Source organism: Ascaphus truei, chromosome 5 (genome assembly GCF_040206685.1).
Source record: "Ascaphus truei isolate aAscTru1 chromosome 5, aAscTru1.hap1, whole genome shotgun sequence".
Classification (NCBI taxonomy): Eukaryota; Metazoa; Chordata; class Amphibia; order Anura; family Ascaphidae; genus Ascaphus; species Ascaphus truei.
This window is the reverse complement of record NC_134487.1, coordinates 38,447,037-38,452,388: the sequence shown is the minus strand read 5'-3', so window position 1 is coordinate 38,452,388 and position 5,352 is coordinate 38,447,037.

Below are 5,352 nucleotides of genomic sequence, written 5' to 3'. Positions count from 1 at the left end.
ATCTTCATCTACTGACCCCCAGAGGCGTAGCATCCCACTTCTGACACCACCTGTGGCAGGACGGCCTCGCGGCGGGGTCAGTAAGACGCTAGACACGATGGGAAACGTTCAACTATAGTGGTTTATTAGCCACCACCAAATATAAGAAAAATATTTAAGAAATATTGGCCCATCCTCAAAAAGGATAAAGAACTTGCAGGCATTTTGCTAGAACATCCTCAGATTGTATTTACTAGAGCACCAAACATCGGACGCAAATTAGCCCCTAGCTGCCCTTCTTTACAAACAAAGTTACGTAATACAGTAACAAATAAAGGATATTTTCCATGTCATAGGTGTACTGCGTGCAAATATAGCAAAAAAACATCCAACTATATATCTAAAAATACATCCAAAAATTATATTATCCAACAACACATTACTTGTAAAAGTTCATTTGTAATATATTTATTGGAATGTCCACGTGGTCTGCAATATGTGGGTATGACCACTAGACCTGTCCAAAGACGCATATATGAACATATATATTACATCAAGAGAGGGTTAGCAACGCACAACGTATCGCATCATTTTCAGCAAGTGCACAACCAAGATCCCACTGGTTTGAAATGTACGGCAATTGAAACCATCACTCCAAATTGGAGAGGAGGAAACGCTGTGAGCCAACTGGGGAGACGTGAGTCCTATTGGATATACGAGTTAAAGACACTATCCCCACTAGGCCTCAACGTTGACTTCAATCTAAAATCCTTTTTGGTAAATTAATATTAAATGTCATTTGTCCATTTTAGTTTTGCTCTTTTCTTTCATATCAATGGTTGTTGTAGAGCCAACAAAATTCATCATATAGACCTTGTGATTCCAGATAATCTTATTACTGAATTTTAACTGCTATAATGGATTATTGTAATGCATGTATAAATGTATAATATGTATGTGTAATAAAAATGTATGTAATATGAAATACACTTAGTAAGCACCAATACTTTAGTATCACAAATAAAATGGATAATTTTATTTAATAATAATTATTGTATATTTCCACCCATTTATCACCTCTTTGTTTACTTAGATAATGTCACTTTAATTAATTATTAATTAAGCACAAACAAAACTGATTAAAAATATCAGTATATTATATGTTAATTCATTTATTAATATTATAAGTTTTATATTTCACACAGATTAATATTATTCACATATTTAATTCTAATTATTAATATTCACACCAAATACACAAGTCTAGAATATATTTCATAATATTTAATCACATTATGTATTATAGTACACACACATAGTAGGTTAGGTTTATAGTATAGTCACATATATATAGCTTACAAATAGGGTATAGATTTGCTATATGCACGCATCACATTAATGTTATTAAAAAAAATTTCATCAGCTGAGATCGTTAATTTAACTTTGTATTATTTATTTATTTTTCTGCTATTATCTTGCACTGCGCATGTGTGGACAAACGGACATCAATCTCCCCATAATATTGAATGCGCATGTGCAACATTCTAATTAGGGTGATTTGCGGACTTAATTGGACTCCTATAAAAGAGGACACTATGGGTCATATCTTTAGAACCCCTGAGGAAGAGAGCAGCTCGCTCTCGAAACGCGTAGGGTTAAATTGTTGGGACGCAAACCACTACGCCTGGAGGTGCTACCCGTGCCGTGACGAATCAGCTTTATCAGCTTGTACTCAAAACTATCGCGAATCTGCCGCGGTGAACCTGCCACCAGCCACAAGTAGGAAGGAGCGCCGAGGAGAAGTAAGCCCACGCAGTTTGGCGTGTGTAGCTGATATCCTGGCCCCAAATCCGGTGGTAACAGCTGTGTGAGCAGCACGCAATTGCTGCGTTTCATCTACCATCAGCTGCGACGAGGAACAAGAGCCAGGGGAGAAACACACGCGGTCTGGCGTGTGCAGCTATCATCTTGGCCCTGATTCCTGTGCAGTGGCTGTGTGAGCTGAAAAGAGAGGGGATACTCTCAAATATATCCACCGCTTGCATACCATTTTCGTCCGGTGAGTGGGCACTCCACTTGGTGTAGCTGAAGCTTGGTCCCATACCAATTGTCCTTAAATTGTTATAAATTAATTGTGTATATTATTTGTATATGTTTTTTATGTCCAGTGTTTTTAAACTATTTTATTAAATGTTGTAAAATTCCTATCACCCCTGATCTCAGCTGATATATATTTTTTATATATTTTCTAGTATTAGTGGTTTAGTATATGTTGTTTGTCTCTTATACATACAGTATTATACTATGTTTTGTGTTTTTTACATTTTCTTTAAGCACATCTCTACCGTCTGGAATCCAATTCGGTTTCTTCCTGTTGGTGAATATATCCTTTACCTGCCGGCGCCTTTTTAACACTATTCTTTTTTTCTTGTTCTGTTATCTGACCAGGGGGTCAGTTTTAGTGTTTAGGCAGCCCCTTATGCAAGGGTACTACCTACATTAGGGTTACATTATATATAGTTAGCGCCACCTACTCTGTGTTTGCACGTAAGTTATATGGGCTTTACAATCTTTGAACCTTCTGGGTTCTTCTTAGGGCAACATCTTTGCCAAAATCCATTTTCACTTTCTTTTATACCAGACAGGGTAAATTTACACATAGCACTTGCTAGCTGCAAAATCACTCGCTTCAGCAAAAGGCATTAGCTTTACACAGCAATCCTTTCATACCCGACGGGGCAAACTTTACATTCAGCACTTGCTAGCTGTAATTCAATGCTTCAGCAAAATAACGCTTTTTTTTCCCCCGCTTGAGCTCAGTGTCTCAACACATCTTCATCTACTGACCCCCAGAGGCGTAGCATCCCACTTCTGACACCACCTGTGGCAGGACGGCCTCGCGGCGGGGTAAGTAAGACGCTAGACACGATGGGAAACGTTCAACTATAGTGGTTTATTAGCCACCACCATAATAAAGTACGGGTGCACTGTCCCTTTAAAAACTACTTTCTAGAAATTAAAGCCTGTTCCCGTTAGGGAAACTAACTCACTTCTTGAGCCCTTACTAACAGGGCAGCCAGCTAATCTGGTCATGCCCAAAACATATACTACACAAAGTATAACCAATAAGTATAATAATAAAGTCTTAGGCCGAGTCCATAGAAGGACAGGCCGTGCTGAGGCATGCGGACGCTCCGCGCTGAGCCCCTGCATCCTCAATGAGGATGCCTTGAGAGGGGGCTCACACAAGCGTCCGCAGGCGTGCTGACGAGATGGAGGTTTCAGCCGAGCGCCAAGCTGTTTTTCAGCGCGCTGTCGGCTGAAAACCTCCAATCACAGCACAGCAGTGTCGACGTCACGGCGCCGTGACGTCGGCGCCGTGACGTCGACGTCAGTGCGTCACGGGCGATTGGCCCAGCGACGTCACTGCCCCGCCTCCAACCACCTCCCCCCCGGCTCCGATCGCGCCGGCTGGCTCGCCTGTATGGGCATGAAATCGCCCAGATTTCAGCTGACGAGCCTCAGCGTCAGCGCGGTTCGGATCGCCTCACCCCTCTATGGCCCGGGCCTTATCTGTGTTGCAGCTCCAACAGCAAACAGGAACACGGTTCCGGGGAGCAGGCTGTGTCCAGCTCGCAGCAATCTGTATCTTTATCCTCGGTTGGGGTCCCAGATGGTCCCAGCAGCAAAGCTCCTCGCAGGACTGGGGGACCAGAGCAGCAGCTACGGCTTCCTAGCCAGGAGAGGTCTCTCCACCCTCACGTGGAAAAACAAGCTCACCTTCTGTGACCAACTTCCTGCTTTTTAAAGCACTTGTTTCACTGATGAGTTCAGCCCCTGTTTAATCAGTCTTCAGCTGTGCTTTCTCTGTCTGAGGAGATTAACACTCTGTGTACTGGCTGCAGCGTCTCTCCATTCACTGTTCCAGCCTACTGAGTCAGTGACTCTGTCATATATAGTTATGCTACTAACTCTCACATTTCCACACCCACCCACACCATTTATATCCGCTCCCACTCCACACACACCTTTTGTATAGCACTGTATATACTGTGGGCTCTCAATTCATGTTAATTCACACTGATACACATACACATTCTTTCATCACTTGCTTTCAGGAACCTTTGACACCTCCAGCCATAAAACACATCCACACCGGGGGAAGGACCAGCACAGATAACATTCCAATAGACACTGTTTATAGTATAGCTTTTGCTTGCTTCATTCATTGTAACATCGCCGGAAGAAGAGATCAGTGTATCTCGCAAGCTCACACAAATAAAAGCATTTCGTTAGCCACAGAACGGTATCATCTATTTATTTTTTGATTATTGAAGCTCGGCTAACACGGTACTGATACCTCTACATGTGTATGTTTGTATATATATATATATATATACAAACATACACATGTAGAGGTATCAGTACCGTGTTAGCCGAGCTTCAATAATCAAAAAATAAATAGATGATATATATATTGTTTTGTTTTGTTTTGTTTTAACAGGAATCATAACTAAGGGTGCCCCGGTGCTTACTCACAATTCCAGTTAATCGAGTAACCCCCCAAAAGTGCTATAAAAAAATCATAAAATGTTTGTTTGTTTTAGGTCATGCAGGGATGTTAATTGGGTGTTTAGGACCCACTTATATTTCCTGGGACTGCAGAATTTTTAAATATAAGAATATGAAAAATCAGTTTATTTACTAACCCCACAAGCTGTGTTGAATTTAGAAAATACCACAAGTGGCCCAATAAATTTCACCTTCAATTAATATTTCTCTCAAAATGAAAACTACTGGAGGATTTCACAATCAAATTTGTGATCAGGAGGAAAATAAAATAAAAATAATGCAATGTATACAATAGAACTTCTTTCTTGCATCAGCTATGTTGGACAGCACCTTTTAAAAGGAAGATTTATAATAATAACCCTTCATCATGCTTAGCAATTGGTTTGAAATACAAGGATGGTCAGAGGTGACTGACTTCTGACCTCTATAAAAGGCACCACTGACCACAAACTCTGGAATATAAATAGAGGATGATCTTTCTCCAGGGAACATAACTTGCGTTAATAAATGGTATCTCTCTTTACAGAGACACTTTGAACACATTTGGAGGCTGTAAAATGATGTTAGTACAGTTTTATTTAGTATTTGATATGTGGATGACGGGGTTGGCATTGCATATGTTGTGTTACATACTTCTATTGATCTGCTTTGTACGATGTTCTTTGTCATTGTGCCCTGTTCATACACAGTGGAAATCTTGAGCCAAATGTGTTTCACAAAGTTTTCATAGAGATTTTTTGCATCTTTCCTGTCAATGCAATAGGTGCCGTGTTATAGTTACCTTATGCCATCTCCAAATCC